The sequence below is a fragment of the Rhinoraja longicauda genome, unplaced genomic scaffold, assembly GCF_053455715.1.
Source record: "Rhinoraja longicauda isolate Sanriku21f unplaced genomic scaffold, sRhiLon1.1 Scf000331, whole genome shotgun sequence".
Classification (NCBI taxonomy): domain Eukaryota; kingdom Metazoa; phylum Chordata; class Chondrichthyes; order Rajiformes; family Arhynchobatidae; genus Rhinoraja; species Rhinoraja longicauda.
Genome location: NW_027601549.1, coordinates 42,016 through 61,280, shown reverse-complemented (window position 1 = coordinate 61,280; position 19,265 = coordinate 42,016). Strand labels below are relative to the sequence as shown.

The 19,265-nt window shown below is 41.4% G+C and overlaps 1 pseudogene; it reads left to right on the top strand.

Annotated features, from left to right (window-relative positions):
• Positions 1-2,444: 2,444 nt before the first annotated feature.
• LOC144590792 (ATP synthase F(0) complex subunit C1, mitochondrial pseudogene) lies at positions 2,445-5,935 on the top strand (annotated as a pseudogene).
• The last annotated feature ends 13,330 nt before the right edge of the window (positions 5,936-19,265 follow it).

The following is a 19,265-nucleotide window of genomic DNA, read 5'->3' as shown; positions in this document are numbered from 1 at the left end:
TACACACATGGCAAGATTAGCAAGTTTGCTGATGATACAAAAGTGGGTGGTTTTGCAGATAGTGAAGATGGCTGTGAAAGATTGCAGCGGGTTCTAGATCGATTGGCCAGGTGGGCTGAGGAATGGTTGATGGAATTTAATAAAGAGAAGTGTGAGGTGTTGCATTTTGGGACGTCTAACCAGGGCAGGACCGACACATTGAATGGTTGGCCTCTGGGGAGTGTTGTAGAGCAGAGGGATCTCGGAGTACAGGTGTATGGTTCCTTGAAGATGGAGTCACAAGTAGATAAGGTGGTCAAAAAGGCTTTTGGCACATTGGCCTTCATCAGTCAGAGTATAGAAGTTGGGAGGTCATGTTGCAGTTGTATAAGACGTTGGTGAGACCGCATTTAGAATATTGAGTTCAGTTCTGGGCACCATGTTATAGGAAAGATATTGTCAAGCTTGATAGGGTTCAGAGAAGATTTACGAGGATGTTGCCAGGTCTAGAGAGTGTTTAATAATAATAATACATTTATTTTATATAGCGCTTTTCAAGATAATCAAAGACGCTTTACAAAGCGAACAAGACATAAAAACAAATAAACAAACAAAAGATTTGTCCTGACGGAGACAGGACATGGATTCTTAATGTTTAAGAAACAGTTAGACAGGTACATGGATAGGCCACACTTGGAGGGATATGGACCAAGCGCAGGCAGATTGGACTAGTGTAGCTGAGACACGTTGGCCGGTGTGGGCAAGTTGGGCTGAAGGGCCTGTTTCCACACGGTATCACTCTATGACTCTATGACTCTATGACTAGCATTAGACTTAGATATACAATTTTGGTGAGAGCACAGTACATGTGACTCTAAGGAAGTCAAAGACAGATATGCCAATGAATGTGTGTGAATCCACAAAATGGGGTGAATATGATGATGAGCTGCAGGCACAAGTAGATATGTGGGAATATGATGCAGCAGTAATATCTGAAAAATGGTTTATAAGAGGGCTGGGCTGAGGCACTTGATATTTTTCTATACAAGGTTTCCAGAAAAGATAGGGAAAGCCAAAAGTGTGGGCGGGAGTATTGCTAAGGGAAGGTTTTGGTGCATGAGAGAGAGGATGTCCTCAGAGGACAAGGAAAAGTCCATTTGGTTGGATTTATGAGCCAAGGAGGGCATAACATCTAATGGGATACTGGGGTCACTGTATTGGCCACCCAAGAGTAAGAAGGAGATGAGGAGGAAAAGGCCAGAAGATGTTAGTGATGTAGATAGATCTACTATCTACCTCTTTGATGACCTTCGGACTATCCTTGATCGGGCTTTGCTGGCTTTACCTTGCACTAAGCGTTATTGCCTTATCATGTATCTATACACTGTAAATATATTGATTGTAATCATGTATTGTATATCTGCTGTCTGGTTACCTTGCAACAAAAGCTTTTCACTGCACCTCGATTCACGTGACAATAAAATAAACTGAACTGATATTGGGACATTTCATTGACTGTTAGAATGAAGTGCAAGAAGGGTGACATTTCAGAGACTTGTTCCAGATGACAGCATGGTGGCACAGCTAGTTGTGCTGCTGCTTTATATCTCCAACCACTTAAGTTCAATCCTGACCTCCAGCGCTGTTTTGTGTAGAATTTTCCAATGCTCCCTGTGAAGGGGTTGGTTGCTTCCAGGTGCTCGGGTTCCTCCAATATCCTAACAACATGCAGGTTGAAAGGTTACTAGGGTGCCGTATATTGTGCTAGGATGATTCAGTTGCCTGATAACAGCTGGGGCGAAACTGTCCCTGAATCTGGAGTTATACGATTTCACACTCCTATACCTTTCGCCCGATGGCAGAGGGGAGAATAGAGAGTGGTCAAGGTGCGACTTGTCAAAGCGAGCATAGAGTTCGTTGGGTATGGTTGCACTATGGTTACACTATCACTAATTTCATTGCCTGACCTTGCTTTGCAGCCAGTTATCTTATTCAATCCGAGTGATTATACTGAGACTCAGGTTTGTCCCGGTATTGTCTCTTGGCATCCTTGATGCCTTTGCGGAGATCATAGTGGGTCTTCTTGTACCACTCGGGATCATTTGACGTATATGCAACAGACCTGACCTTAACTGTGAATGTAGCTCGTGGTTCATCCATGGTTTCCAGTTGGGGAACACTCGGATTGACTTCAGTAGAGGTCCGTTGTTAAGGTAGGATTAAGGTTGTTCAGGTTGGTTCAAGAATCTGATAGTTTTAGGAAAGTAGCTATTCCTGAACCTGGTGGTTTGAGACTTCAGGCTTCTGCACAAGAAGGGGGTAGGTGCATTCCATTAAAATGGCAGGGAAACTAAAGCAGAATCCCTTTGGATGGAGATATAGCAATTAATGAAACCAAACAGGGGTATCTGATGCATAGCAGCTTAATCATTCAAGTGAGAACCAGACCAAATTTAAACCAAACAATGATCAGAGTATACCAGGATATCAAAATGTTACCTAGTTTAACAGTTAGGTAAATTGAATCTTGGGCTTGGAATATATTTAACATCTGACTACAATTGGAAAACATAACTCAATGTGCCTGCAATAACATCAGTATAGCAAGTTTCTCCTGATCTTCAAAGAACTCATAATTTAATTGACTTGGGATGAAAGGTTTATTGTGGCTTTCAGCCACATGGTCTGTTTCCAACATTTGTCACTGCTTTTCAAAGTGCTTGGATTCCATCTTGAGGGGATCACAGCCACTAACATGCACAGACACGTGCGCACATATGCGTGGACACATACATACACACTGATCAAGTACACAGATGCACACTCATAGATAGATGAATATGTGGGATCTAGATTACTTAAATTAGCAGTGTAAACGATAATGCCAGTTATTGCCCTTCAATTACAGTGCAGGAAAATACTATTTTTTTTTGTTTAAAGTAGTTTCATTTACTTCAAAGTTCTATTATTTTATCTATTTCAATTGTTGTATCAATTTTCACAAGAAAATATAAGCAGGATTGTAAGTCAAGCACTGTCAAACAAACACCAAAGGCAACTGAAAGGATATTTATTCCATTTGCTTCAGTAGAGTATACATGTTTGAGTGCAGCGGAAAAACTCCTGGTAAGAAGAATTATTTTTATAAGACTGCACTGCTTTCAGCACCATACACATGAAAAACAGTTCTCTCGGAAGTGGAGCCTGGTTACAATGATTTCTGTGTTGAATTACAGCTCTCTGGAATTCATCTGGTCACCGGGCAGTAACTTAGCCGAAAAATCTAACTAACTAAGCAGTAACTTAGCCGAAAAATCAGTTTACATTGTTTAGAGACGTGCACTCTCAGAATCTATCTATTATATTACTAAAATTCTCGTCTTGTTTGTTCCGTATGTTTGTTCCGTAGTTGTGCGGTTGTTTCTTTGTGTGGTTTTCATCTCCCCTTATCCCTCACCCCTCCTCCTCCACTCCCCCCTCCCCCCCGCCGGGAGGACGAGCTGCATTTTTGATGTCACTCCGCGTCTACAATGGTGCAAACGGCAGCGACCCATAGCAAGCCGCAGCTCACTTCTGGCCATGTGAGGGGGGCTGGAGTGGTTGAGTGGGTAAGGGGGGCAAGAGAGGGGGGAGATAAGGGGAGTTGGGGGTATGGAGTTGGGTCAGTGGGTGAATGGGGGGTGAGGAGAGGGGGTGATAAGGGGGATTGAGGGGGATGGAGTGGGTGAGCGGGGGAGGGGAGGAGGGGGAATGAGGGGGGATGGAGTGGGTGAGCGGGGGGGAGGGAAGGAGGGGGTTTGAGGGAGAATCAAGTGCATGAGTGGCGGGTGGGGAGGAAGGGGGATAAGGGGGGTTCAGGGGGGATCGAGTGGGTGTGGGGGGAGGGGGATGGGGAGGGGGAGTGGTGGGGGAGGGAGAGGGGGGAGTGGGGGAGGAAAAGGTGCTGGACCAATGCAGGAGAAGTTTGGGGGCAATGAGGGGGAGGGGGATACTGAACCCACGAGCTGCCGCTAACTTTAATAGATGTGCTCCCCCCCCCTCCGCTGGGAGGACAAGGCACCCGTCCCGGCGTGCACCGTGCCTCACCTTCCTCTCGTGGTGCAGCGCGGCGGCAGATGCTCAAACAGGATGGCTGTCGCCGATGATCACCGCCGTGCTGCAGGAGAGGCTTTGGGTCCACGGCTCACTCTGGCTGCAGCGCATGAGGCCGAGGTGAGTGGCTCCATCTCCCCTTCCCTGTCCCCAGCCCACTGCCCCGGGGGACACTCCCCGCCCGGCAATGGGCTTCATCAGTTGGAGAGGGTTGCCAGGCCCGCAGGATCATCAGTATGAGGAGGGTTGCCCCGGGAGAGGCCCGCAGGAGAGATTTGGACCCAACCGGTCCACCTCAGTCTAGTAAGTTTTAAAGCATACTACAGCTGAGCCAGTCACAATCTGGCGTGTACAGCATCCCTTTCCTCTATTATAGAGCAGCCTGTCACCCTCCCACATATTGATCGTACCCCTTAGCCCTCCAATCACACCTGACTCTCACTCAGCCCTGACTTTAGTACGGACCTCCGACTTGCTGATCTGTCTCCCGTACCCTGGCCCACACTGTCATTCTGATTGGAACTGACTTTAACCGTCATCCTTGTCGCATCATTTAACCCCTAATTCTGCCTCCAAGCCCTTGGTTGTCCAGTTTGGGTCCGATCGCCGACGTTGCCCAATCCCCAATGGAAGATCAAATCCAACTGCCAATACTTTAACTGAGGTTTCAACATGACTTCTGATCGGCAGCCTTCTCTATTCCATTGATAGCATAGAAAACCTCTTAGTCTGCTGTTGAATTTTCATATTACAATGTGCCGTTTGGTCCTTAATGCAGTGATCCTTTGTACATTGCCCCTACCCTTAATTTCTGGGTCAAAATATAATTTTAATAAAGCTCACTCACAAGAACAACATCATCTTATGTTTACATCGGGCTTTCAATGTCGAGAGTCAAAGGGAGAGTCAAGAGTGTTTTATTGTTACATGTCCTGAAACGAAACAATGAAATTCTTACTTGCAGCAGCACAACAGGTATGTAAGCATGGTACTCTGTAAAACCCATAATAAACAGATCCCTTTGATGGTGGAGTCAGGACCCGTGATGAACTGAGCAGTGTTCACCACTTTTTGCCATCTTCTTCCTGGGTGTTCGATTTGCCGAACCAGGCCGTGATGCAACCAGTCAATATGTTCTCCACTGTACACCTGTAGAAGTTCAAGAGAGTATTCATTGACATCATAATAATAATCATAGTCATAATCATACTTGATTAGCCAAGTATGTTTTGCAACATACGAGGAATTTCATTTGCCATACAGTCATATCAATAAAAAGCAACAGAACACACAAAATACATTTTAATATGAATATCCACCACAGTGACACCTCCACATTCCTCACTGTGATGGAAGGCGAAAAAAAGTTCAAACTTCTTCCCTTCTTTGTTCTCCCATGGTCGGGGGCCTCGAGCCTTCCGTTGATGGGACGATCTTGACTCCCATAGCTGGCAGTACGCTTGTGCTAAGTTTGTCTCCTGTCCTGCTGTGGTTTGCAGCACTTCAAGGACATTCCTCAGGCCTGTGTCAGCCTCTGTCCTAAACAGACCAGAGCCCCAAAATGAACAGGCTCAGCTCCTTCCTGGGCCGGGGAGCGCATTGATGCAGATGGAACGGCGGGACCTCCAGACCAGTGTCACCTCCTGGGACATCCACACTGCTGCTAAGTTTATTGGTGGCTGGAGCTGGCACTGTGGGGGTGGCTGGTATTGGAACTGTATTTGGCAGCTTGATCATCGGATTTGCGAGGAACCCTTCCCTGACACAGCAGCTTTTCTCCTATGCCATCTTGGGACTTGCCCTGTCTGAGGCCATGGGGCTCTTCTGCCTGATGGCTGCCTTCCTCATCCTGTTTGCCATGTAAATTCCTGCAGAGATCTGGAAGACTTGTTGGGGAAGAGGAAATCATTGCAAAGACGGATGGCCTCTGTTGTCCCCGAGTATTCAAACCAATTATTTTGTCCAGTCCAATTGTGTAAGAACTCCTTGATTTAGTCCAACAGGATCGATGTCTGAATAAAAAGGTTAAACCAGCTCCTAAAAAAAATAGCTGGCAGTCGGATCCTCCGTGTAGGGGCGATCGAGCTCCTGCATCGGGGGGTGAATCTCAGCTCCCCTGTGCCGGGTGATCTGACCCCGGGTTGCGGCAAGTCAAACCTTTTACGTCTTTGAAGCTTCCCGACATCGGTCTCTACCCAAGACTGCGAGCTCCTCGATGGTGAAATCCGCAGGCCGCGGTTGGAGCGTCGATCCCACGCAAGGGATCGCAGACTCTGATGGTAAGTCCACGTCCTCGTGGTGGGGCTCAAAGTCAGTCCCGAGCAAGGCCACCAGCTCCATGAAGTAAGTATCAGGACAAACGATTAAATGATTGGGTCAAGAAATAGGTTTTAAGGAGAATGTAAAGGAGGAAAGATGAAAAAGATTATAGTGGGAAATCCCAGAGGTTTGAACCATGACAGCTAAAGGTGCGGTTACCATTGATGGTGAGATTAACATCAGGAACAAAGGAACTAAGATTTCAAAAGTATGTTGGCTGGAGCAGTATGAATCAGTTGGGTAGTGAGACCATAATGGAATGAGGATTCCAAAACAGGATGAATATCAAAGCATTGCCCAGAGGAAGGCAGCACAGGTTTGCAAACACAGGGTTCAATGAACAAATGAGATGGGATGAATTTAATATGAGCAGAGGAGTTTGAATTTACTCCTCTTCGTGCAGAAGTAAAGATTGAAGATCGTTGGAATTATCAAGGCATTCAAATGGAAAAACGAACTTTTCCGATTCACTTAAGCATATTAATCATTTTATAAATATTAGTGTAATTGAGATTAAGGAAAACATTAAATAAAGATTTATGTGTGTAAATGCTATTTTTGTAAATTTTAATTGGAGGTTTTGACTGCAGTTCTGAGATCTATGCTACTGGTTACCTGGAATTAAAATAAAACTTCTAATATCCAAAATAAATAACATTTACAAAAATGAAAAAGATTATATCTGTTGTAAAGCAACCTCAGCCACTAGATTATGTATTTCATGGCTTTATTAAAAGCCTTGCCTGCAATCTTCAAGCTTTCCCAATACACAAAGAAACATAGAAACATAGAAAATAGGTGCAGAAGGAGGCCATTCGGCCATTGGTCCATACAATTGGAGGAAAATCCGATTTTCAACAATGAAAGAGCCAGTCGTGTTGAACTATAGAAACATAGAATATAGGTACAGGAGTAGGCCACTCGTCCCTTCGAGCCAGTACCGCCATTTAATGTGATCATTCAATGTGAACCTACGCTGCACTCCCTCAATAGCAAGAATGTCCTTCCTCAAATTAGGAGACAAAACTTGCACATAACACTCCAGGTATGGTCTCACCAGGGCCCTGTACAACTGCAGTAGGACCTCCTTGCTCCTTTATTTAAATCCTCTCGCTATGAAGGCCAACATGCCATTTGCTTTCTCCACTGCCTGCTGTACCTGCATGCTTACTTTCAGTGACTGATGTACAAGGACACCTTGGGTGGCAAAATGCCATGCATGTATCCTTTCTCCAGTCTCTCCATTTCACTTGTGAAACAAGACATCCTTCACAAGCTTGATGTGCTGAACAATCTTTTGATGAAAGATCTTTCCATAGATGTTGGCTGACTTGCTGAGTATTTCAAGCTTGTTCAGTTATATTGTCCTTTTTGCATTTCGAGCATCTATTTTGCATTTGGTGAGCGATTTGGGGTGGCACAGCGGGAGAGTTGCTGCCTTACAGCACTTGCAGCGCCGGTGCCCCAGGTTCAAACTTGACTACAGGTGCTGTCTGTACGGAGTTTGTACGTTCTCCCCGTGACTGCATGGGTTTTCTCCAAGACCGTCTGTTTTCTCTCACACTCCAAAATCATACAGGTCATACAGGTTTGTAGGTTAATTGGCTTGGTATTAGAGTAAATTGTCCCTAGCGTGTGTAGGTTAGCGTTAATGTGCGGAGATCGCTGGTCGGTATGGATTCAGTGTGTATTCGGTGGGCCAAAGGGCCTGTTTCCGTGCTGTATCTCTAAACTAAACTATTTCCATTATTATGCATAATTCCAGAGGCTGCTCTCGATGGACCTGGGAATATTATTACCTGTCCTTACACTTGTTTTGCTTAATTTGTCTTTTTCTGCAACGTACAAGTGACAGGAGCACAAGCAGAGAGGAAAATTAAAAAAAAGGCAGATGTCGAGAATTAGAAATAAATCTGAAAATGCTTGAAAGACTCAGCAGGTTAGGCAGCTTTCATTGAATGAGAAACATTCCAGGTTGAAGATCCTTTATCGTAACATAGATAATTGTATGCATAGATGCAATATGCCACAGGTATATTCCCTCTGAGTCAAGTTGAGATCCATTATTTAAGATTATGTTGAGGGTTGATTTTGAAGTTCTCAGAGATCCAATCGAAGCAACCATCTTGGCAGAGTTTAGCTACTTTACATCTTTACAGATAGAGATCAGGAATTATAATCGGGACTTGGCATTGGGCTATGTTTTTTCAAGTTGCTGCCAATCCTTTTCCACCAACTTTCTCAATGCACCTGGAAAAGAAGCCTCCTGCAACAAGAAAAGAGACATGCTAGTCATATTACACAGGACAGACTATGTAAGTTGCGTGATGATTGCAAGCAGTACTTTGATAGATTTTAAAAGATATGTCATCCAAAAGAGTATTATATAATAGGAGAAAGAGTGTTGGACAACAACAATTAAAGGCAAGGAACCAGCACATAAATAAATATTGCTAGTAGACACAAAATGCTGGAGTAACTCAGCGGGACAGGCAGCATCTCTGGAGAGAAGGAATGGGTGACGTTTATATTGTTAATAAATATTGTTAAATCTATTATAAAAATGGGACCGTGTATTTTTCCCAGGTTTGCATTTGCTAAATATGCATTGTAGGTACATTGTAGCCTGCTTCTGAAAATTGATCGTATCTTTGAGGTTTTGCCATAATAGTTGTAGTGCCAAAAACCTAGAAGTATGAAATAAAATTAAATCCTAAGTAAATTTGCATCAAAAGTGCATACTTTAGTCAAACAAGCACATGACAAGCAAAATAAAATAGTTTTACTGGTGAGTTTATGATATGGATCTGTAACTTAGCCAGATAAAGATACAACAAAGGCCATTCAGTCCCAGCTCTGTGCCAGTTCCTAGCAAAGAAATCTGATCGATCCATTTCTCCCCTCCTTATTTTTGCCTGTTCCATAGCATTTTTGTCAATGGGAAGACATAATCACAAGCAAACGCCACTTAGACAGCAGCCAAGTTCAGGATTAAACCCAGCAACACCAATTACTTCACCACTCTCACGATACCCTTGTTGGGGTAGTAATGTAAGTGTTCCTGAATATCGCACAGATTCCTTCAATTTGCTACTGCAATGCTCGTTTAATACATTCAAAATAGTGGATTAAATTTTTTTTAAATTTCACATCTGCTCATCATCAGAAATTACAATGGTGGATCAGAATAGCCTCTACAGAAATGCAGAGCCTGTTACCATTGCAAGTAAAATGACTGTACCTTGAAGCAAACAAAATCCTCAGCAGACCTAACTGTGTGTTATGCAGATTTAAAATGTACTGACTTGCATTACAAAATTAATGTGGATAGAGTGATGGGAACGGATAAAAATGAATCCATGTATATTTTTGTCTCAGAATGATTAGATTAACTTGAAAATAAGAGACTGTTCCTCTGATTGCAAACTAGTCTGTTACAATGTTTGAAGTAGTGGTCAAAGAATATGAATTAGTATGGCTTTCTCTATATTGCTGTTATATTCACTTAGCCACTAGAGAGCACTGTAACATTGAAAATCAGCAGAATGAAATACGCAAATATCTAACTCAATTGCACAGCATCAAACTATCCCTCGGAAGGGGATTTTTTTTCATTATTATTATGGTACACTTTCCTCTTTAATTGAATCTTCTAATATACCTGCTGCAATTTTTAACAACTTGGCTATCCATATTTTATGATGAAAATTCCAGCATTTTGTGATACCTTCGATTTGTACCAGCATATGCAGTTATTTTTCTACACTGGCTATCCATATTGATCAGTTAGCTGTGCAAAAGATTTCTGCTTGATAAATCAGTATTTTTGGTAGGACTAACCTTTCCTCCCGCCTAGACTACTGCAACTCCCTATACAGCCAATCTTCCCTGTCCCGCCTGCAACTGGTCCAAAACGCCGCAGCGAGACTCCTGACGGGTACCCGTAAAAGGGACCACATCACGCCGATTCTGGCCTCTCTCCACTGGCTCCCTGTACGTTACAGAATCAACTTCAAGCTCCTCCTATTCACATATAAAGTCCTAAATGGACATTCCCCCCCCTACATCAAAAATCTTCTAACCCACCTCTCTCACTCCAGGTCCCTCAGGTCGGCCGACTTGGGGCTACTCACTATCCCGCGGTCTAGGCTTAAGCTCAGGGGTGACCGCGCTTTTGCGGTTGCAGCTCCTAGACTGTGGAACAGCATCCCTCTCCCCATCAGAACTGCCCCCTCCATCGACTCCTTTAAGTCCAGGCTCAAAACCTATTTCTACTCCCTAGCGTTTGAGGCTCATTGAGGAGGCGCTGTGAACTGTTTTGTATGTGCTGTTATGTTTGCGTGCTACTGTATGTTTCATTTTTTTTCCTAATCAGATGTACAGCACTTTGGTCAACGTGGGTTGTTTTTAAATGTGCTATACAAATAAAATTGACTTGACTTGACTTGACTTGACTTTCATTGTTATCAGTGCTGTCTGGGTGGTGCATAAGGGAGGAATCATGTCTAGGGCATTTTGACTGCAGTTCTCCTTAGGCTGTAGGAATATTGTCTGTGGAATGTCAGACTGACATCTTGGCCTTTTCTTTCAAGAATGTTCCAGATTCAGGGACAATTTTCAGTCCACATTGATGCAAATCATGCAATCTTCTGTAAAAGATCGGGAATTACCGAATTGGAAATTACCGAATAGTGAAAGGCTTGGACCGAGTGGATATAGAGAGGATGTTTCCACTAGTGAGAGAGTGTAGGACCAGTCATAGCTTCGGAATTAAAGGACGTTTCTTTAGCAAAATGAGGAGGAATTTCTTTAGTCAGAGGGTGGTGAATCTATGGCATTCTTTGCCACAGAGGGCTGTGGAGGCCATCAATGGATATTTTTAAGGCAGAGATAGATAGATTCTTAATTAGTACAGGTGTCAAAGGTAAAGGGGAGAAGGCAGGAGAATGGGGTTAGGAGGAAGAGATAGATCAGCCATGATTGAATGACAGAGTAGACTTGATGCCTAATTCTACTCTTATCACTTATGACCTCACTTATGATGATCAGGCTAATCGGCCTTTCTCCAGCAAGAAGCCGCCAACTCCTCGATGTTAGGCCGCAGTGTGGATGGAGATATGATTCGGAAAAAAATCACATCTCCGTCGAGGTAAGAGATTTAAAAAACTTTTCCCAACCCCCACATAATACAAAGCTGAAGAACACTAAAACATACATTTAGCACCTACTAAAAAAACAACAAAGAAAGAAAAGGACGAGTCAGATTGTTGGCGAGGCAGCCATGACGACGCCACCCGGTGGAAACAAATCCAAGTATTATGTTATAAATTTGGAGTGAACTTGTAAAGCTATCCATCTTAGATACATGCATAGGAAGAAACTGCAGATGCTGGTTTACACTGAAGATAGACACAAAATGCGGCAGTAACTCAGCAGGTCAGGCAACATCTCTGGAGAAAAGGAATTGGTGACTTTTTGGGTCAAGACCCTTTTTCTGAGTCAGACCTGAAATGTCATCTATTCTTTTTCTCCAGAGATGCAAACTAGTTTGCTGAGTTACTCCAATATTTTGTGTCTAACATCTTAAAAACATTTCACAAAGAACTGGAATTTTGGGTGTTGTTCAAATATTGCTGATGCTACACACATAATGGCAAATTGTCCCTATAAATTAATTTTGATGTATTATATTCTGATTTTGCTGAAATAACTTTTAATAGTCATTCAAAGAAGAATGTAAAGAATCTGAAGGATTTATTCACCAAGATAAAAATAAATTAGCATATGATCTGGATAAAGGTATTTGTCCTAAAACATTAAATCAGTTTCTATCCTCATTGATGATGCCCAACTTATTGTGTTGCGAATATCTTCCACTTTTATTTCTGATTTCCAGCATCACAGTATTTTACTTTTAAATGTGCATACACATGAAGATCTTCTGTTGATACTGTTACTGTTTTGCATCAGGATATTAATGAAATGTGTCTTTTACAGACACTAACAGGCAATATTAGTGCAGGTTACCTGGTAGCATACATCTGCAGCTTACTGATTATGAGTTTAGTTTAGAGATACAGCGTGGAAACAAGCCCTTTGTCCCACCAATCTACACTGGCCATCGATTACCCATTCACATTAGTTCTGTTTTATCCCACTTTCTCATCTACCTTCTACCCTCTAGAGTCCAATTCACCTACAAACTGGCATGTTTTTAGGATGTGGGAGGAAACCAGAGCAATCGGAGGAAACTCACATGGTCAAAGGGAAACGTGAAAACTTCACACAGTCAACACATGAGGTCAGGATGGAACCCAGGTCACTGGCAACAGCTCTGACAGTTGCACCACTGCATAGGTTTTCCATTGTTGAAATCAGTCTGTTTGGTCATCTTCATAGTCATCCACTTCCAAATCTTCTTGGTTCCATTACACAAAGTTGTAGAATTCAATTACAATCAACGATATAGATTATCCAGGTGGATGCTCGAGATTTCAGCCAAAGGTTATTCTGGTTAGAAATACTGTACCTGGCTTTGACCAATTAGCAATTTTATGGCTGTGCCTCAAAGGGTATTTAATATTCCCAGCTGTTGTCATTTATTTCTATCAGGAATTGTAAAAATGGCTGCAGTAATCTCATAAGTACCATGAAAAATTGGTTAATTTTCTATCTCTTGCTCCAAGCCGGGCTCTGAGGCAACGGGTCACTGAAACAGACTGCACAAACTTTTTATTCCAGGCATTGTTTCTGGTGCATTTCTACAAAGCTCCAATTCCACAATCCTAAGTATTGTGCTTTAGTTTGAACATGCTACTGGGTGTTGTTATGTGTGTTTATGGACTGGCATAAGTAGTTTTGGAAACAGTTCCAGGAAAAATAACTTAAGTCACACAAGTTTGCAGATACACTTATATCTTTCAATTTAACCCTCTACTACTTTTTTTGATCATTGCCAACGTCAACAGAAAAATCTGCAGACACAGGAGGTATTTGTTTGGCCTGATTTTTAGACAATTACTTATGAAAAACCATGATGAGTTATCAGTACAATACATCCAGACATGAATAGTCTGTAAATCAAAAAGACGGTATGTAATAATATTTTGGTCCTGCAAAATCATACACTTCCTTGTCTGGCACTGTCAGAAATGCTGTCAGCCATTTTGGGAATTATACCAATGATTAGCATTAGAGTTTTCAATAGCCGAGATTGTAAACATCAAACAAAATGAAGATAAAACAATCTGATTTAGTGATGTGTGCTATCTTTTAATTTTTGCCAAAAAGTAAACAAGTCAATTAGCATGTCAGGCATTACTGTGGAATGTCTGATGAATCAAAAAATATGTTCTTGTTCTTCATTCAGTCTGTGAAGGGTAAAGAAGATAAATCATCACTTTTATGGTGGATTAATTGTTTTTGCATGTTTTAAATTTCAGAAGTAATCCAGGCACAAGATTTAACAGTCTTTGGCTTTTCAGATAGACACATGGGATCGACAATGGAAACCAGATGAAGCCATTTAATTGCAATTTTAGAGGTGGGATTCACTAACCTGCTGAAAACAGTGGCTGTTTTCATTGATGTTCGGACTGTCTTATCCTCATTCCCCATGAATGACAATTATTGGTCGTCTCATTTTCCATGTGGCATTGTGATTAAAAATGCAAAAACCTATGAACTAATTCTACATAAATGCCTGCTTAATGGCCCGACTAAATTTTCTAATAGCGATTCCAAATTGAAGAACATCATACAAAAATAATACTCCAAAAAACAATATGAAATAAAATCTCCACTAGATGGAGTTGGTAAGCTAAAGTTTCCATTAATATTTGATTTAAAAGATTATGATCTAGAAATTCCATTGCAGATCACAATATTTTGTAGTGCTATTGGTTTAAATGTCACTTATTTCCAGATTAAAATGGGATTCTGACAACTTCAGGGTCAAATGATGCAGCATTCACTGGATTACAAACCCAACACTTTCTCAATGCTCATAATTGGGCATTGGAACTACTGTATTTTCATAGTGCTATTATCTCTGCAGCAGCATTACTTAAAGGGGGTCTTCAGTAGCAGGATCCAGTCCAGTGCTGAAAATCCCACCTTGGGTCATGTTTGTGCTTCTGCCACCAAGCCACTACTCACTATGTTGACACTCTTCCAATAACTTCCCAGATCCAAATCTCACGTCTCTATTCCCCTGCTCGAATGTCCCGAACTCCAGCCACTCCCAGCATCAAAATGGGATCCTTCTTCCTGGCGTTTTCTCTCCCAAATCGGACTCAGTGATTTTTTTTCTGTGCCTTCCACAATGCATGAGGAAATGTACGCAATAGGCAAACAATGAAAGCTCGGGGTTTTGCAGTGGCAGGCAGAATTGATGCAGGTTTTGGCATGCTGCACAATTCCTTTTAACATGCTTTTAATTTCCAGTCCTTCTTTTGTCCATCAAAACAGTAGGGATAACATTTCCTTTGTGTTCTTCTTCTTTAATTTTAGATAAACATGAAACCAGATCTAAAAGAATGATCTGTTATCCAGATGATCCAGAACACATTTGATGCAATTCAAATTAGCCACTTGAATAGGACAAAACCGTAAAATAGAAAATGGATTCACTTAGTGACAAGAGGTGCTTCTATTTTACTATTTTCCTTGGTAATACAGTATACAAACTTGCATCCATTGCACAGTTCCAGGCAGTGGATACGTAGCCAATGATTGGGTGACCCATGTACCAAGATTTGTCACACACATATAATGGTATGTAAAATAGTAAATCATAGAGTCATAGAATGAAACAGGCCCTTCGGCCCACCTTGCCCATACCGGCCAACATATCCCAGCTACATTAGTCTCACCTGCCCGCATTTGGTCCATATCCCTCCAAAGGGATCCTATCCATGTACCTGTCCTATCCATGTACCTGTCTAACTGTTTCTTAAATGTTGGGATAACCCCAGCCTCAACTACCTTCTCCGGCAGCTTGTTCCATACACCCACCACCCTTTGTGTGAAAAAGTTACCCCTCAGATTCCTATCAAATCTTTTCCCCTTCACCTTAAACCTATGTCCTGTGGTCCTTGATTCACCTACTCTGGGCAAGAGACTCTGCCTCTACCCGATCTATTCCTCTCAGAGGAGCATTTTATTGTATCTTTCTGCTTCTGTCAAAGCGCACATCTTTGGTTTGTATGTTGCAGGAACAAAATTACTGTTCACAAAAAAGGGGAAGTGACCTGAATATTTTGATGTACACGTACTACATGGAAATATTATTTATTTTGAAGTGAAATATGAATCATAAACCAAGGCTAGGGAGATCAGGTGGTGACCCTTGTTAATAGTGTGAGACCTGTGTTCTCTGCAGCATGGTAGGTCACCCTTGGTTCTTAGGTTCTGGATACTGGTAGCTGGTAGCTTTCTGGCAGCAGACATACTGTCACAACTGCAAATGGTCAGAATAGGAATTTTTGAAGGATACCGTATGTAAATAGAATTCAAAGTTTTCTAAGAACTGGTTTTGTATATTATTTTTGGCGCAACACATTGCAGAAGGAAGATTCTTCTTGCCTCACATAAACGCAACAATTTTAAATGCCTTCAGTTCCCCAGGATATCATTACTCTGTTTCTATGCCTTCTGCAGATTCAGATGTCATTCTATTCACACACATCCAACAATTATTCTTGGTGATGGGCTAAAAACCACAATACAAAAAGAACTAATGTGGAAAAGAGTAATATAAAACCAAAATAAATCAGGAACCGCAAATGAGAGAGGAAGGACTGATGGCAAAAATATTTTGAGTCTTTGCAAGATGCAACAAATTTCTAAATCATTTACTACCATTTTCTCTGGAAGATGCTAAATAAGGTGCAGTAGGACATTATGACTAAAGCTAATGTTCAGACATAGTTATGAACAGGATTTTCTATGTTTCTAGGATGGTGTAGACATTACGTAATGAATATGTCCCCGTTGGTTCTTGGTCCCTTGTTACATATAGTGGAGAGTACTGCACAAGAATGTAGAGAGCTCTCAAAGGTGTGTCTGGTTTAGTGCAGGTTTCTCTCAGATTCTGAATATGCACATGATGACATGAAAAAAACACCTTGTGGTGACTTCACACTTACATACAGATATTAGCCAGCTTTCCTCTTTCAATGAAACGAAGGAATGAAGCTTGTTTAACAAATTTAGAATGTTCAAATTTAACCCATTAACCGGGTCTGGTTAAACTTCAATCTTTGCAACTGCTATGGTGTTGAAATCGTAGTTTGGTTTCTGTTGCAATCACTTGGAAAGATCACATCATAAAAATGGATTGGAGATTTTCTTGGGTATAACTACTCTGCAGTCCCATTTGCAGATCACCCATTATATATGTGTTAGGCTTTATATGCAAATATACCAAACATGTATCCAGATCTATTCCACCACTCAAATTGCCTTCAGACTGGATGCTCTGTATCATTCCTGCCACTTCCAAAAGTATTGCTGGAGAATTATTATTTACTGTAGGTGGAATAAATATTGTTTTCTCCACATTTTATTTAACATCATTGTAAGACAACCTTGATATTGCATCAACTAAGAAATTCTAGGACATGACAATGGCCCACTGCTGAATTCTTGGTAAACAATGTGGGAATTGTGTACTTTGGTCCAAGAATGGCTAAACAATGTATCTGTTGTGAACATGAACAGTTGGCTTAAAAGATCTGGTGAAAATTTGTGATCTCAAGCATGATTGTCAATGTTTCCTTTTCAATCTGAGCAGTTTCTCTTGCACTTTGTTAATGTGTGGCTTGTATCCACAATGTGTCTTATCCCTGCTTCATCTCCTAATTAGAAGCATCTCCAGTTAGCAGGGGCTCTCAATGTAACATCTCGTTCAGGGGTCAAATGCCTTCTGTTGTTCCTTTCCCATCTACGTGCTTCATTTTTCTTCACTAGTTCATGCAGTGTTATTGGAGTAGCAGAAACTTGGCATAATACCTGAAATATTTGAGGTAATAATTTCATTCCATCGTGCAGCTTAGTCTACGAATGAATCTCCTTTTGCATGTTGATTGTTCAATAGTGTTGGTTTTCATTATCCCTCTTTAATTGTGTGTATGAGTGTGAGGTCCAACTTGGCGAAAACCTGGGCCCTGCCATTTCTGCATGTAATTACTGCAATGTTGACAGCAGGTGTTCTTCATCAACCAAACCTCAGTTGAGGTTTGCCTTATAGTCTCCAAGAAAACTGGATAGTTTTGGCTGCTTTGGGCAGACAATAAAAGTGTTGTGCAGTTTTGATCAAAGTTTTCTGTCATTTGAGTTTGTTACTTTATTTGTGCCTTTAGCACATGTTTAAGTCGTCTAGGCCTGCAGTGAATTGGCATGGCATTTAGCCCATATTTGGGCTTTTTGTCCCTTAATGCTGGAATATGAATCTTTAAACATATCTGCATACTTCTATGGTAGCTTGTCTAGATGTGGTTGTGTATTCGGCACAATCTTTCAACCTACTTTAAATTCTTTGTCATTCTTTCCCCTGGAAATGATCTCTTTGTGTAGTTGCTTATTATGATTGGAAACTTTATTTTATGCTTGTTATATAAAAAAACAAATGTTGCATCTGACCTGGGTTTATCAGTGAATGTACCTTCAGTTTCAGCGCAACTTTTGTTAAAGGCATTCTGTTGGATTTTTTGTTGCATCGTTGCATATAATTGAACAATCGTCAGCTGTAATAATATTCATGGTGATATGTTGGTCATTAATTTTCAATTTAGTTGTACATTTACAGCATTCACTCTTATTTACTTTAGCATGTATATTGTTTAAGCTTTGCTCTTCACACATCTCATCAACTTCAATACTCTCCTTTGTGGTTTTCTATTTAAGTATTGTCCTTAAGGTTGAGAACCTGCTTACTTGCTGCACATTACTGTAATTAGTTGTCCTGGTTCTAGTAATAAACACGAGGCCATGTATCTTTTTGCGAGTAGAACAGTGGTGTAGCAACTGTTCAAATGCAGTTTGCATTTTCTTCCCGTGACTGTGTAAATTTCCTCTGGGTGCCCTGCTTTTCTCCCACATCCCAAAGATGTGCTGGTTGGTAGGTTAATTGGGTACTGTAAATGACCTCTAGTGCAGATGGGTGGTAGGGGAATTAGAGGGGAGTTATTGATCATTTGTAAAGAAATACACTGAGGGGGAATGGAATTGCTGTGAGAGATGGCAGAGACATGTTGGGCTGGACAGTTTCCCTCCATGTTGTAAGGGTATGTGAGATTCCTTTTACCATTGAAGCAGTTCACTGCCCCAAGTGTGCAGGCGTCTGTGGAATGATCTCCATTCTATTGGGAATGACTTTTCCCACCAACCTCGCCTTTCATTCCAAACTCGCATCTTGTAAGATCAGGTTGACAGCACTTACCTTTGCTACTATTATTTGCCCACAAACAACATTTACACAGACATTAAGCAGCAGTCAGAAATCTTCAGCACTATGGAAACCACCTCCATCGCTGTGGTGATTTTACATACACACTCAAATGTGAAATCATTTGCATTTAACAGCTCAACCTGAATTTGCTCATCTATTAAACCTCACATGATCTAGTCCCACAAGACTTGATTCAGGAAGCTACCAGAATTGTAGTGTCAAAGCAAATTCTTCAACACAGCCTGATGATTATTAATGGTTCTGCCTTTGGTTTCTGTTTCTGAATAAAAAAAAATTATGACTGCAAACGATTTGGAAATAAAGTAATTCTGCAATCTATTTATCACTTTATTGAATTAAAACATATTTTTCTGTTTTGTGTGGTGTTCAACTAAAGTAGCATTTGCCACTCTAAGTAAGAATG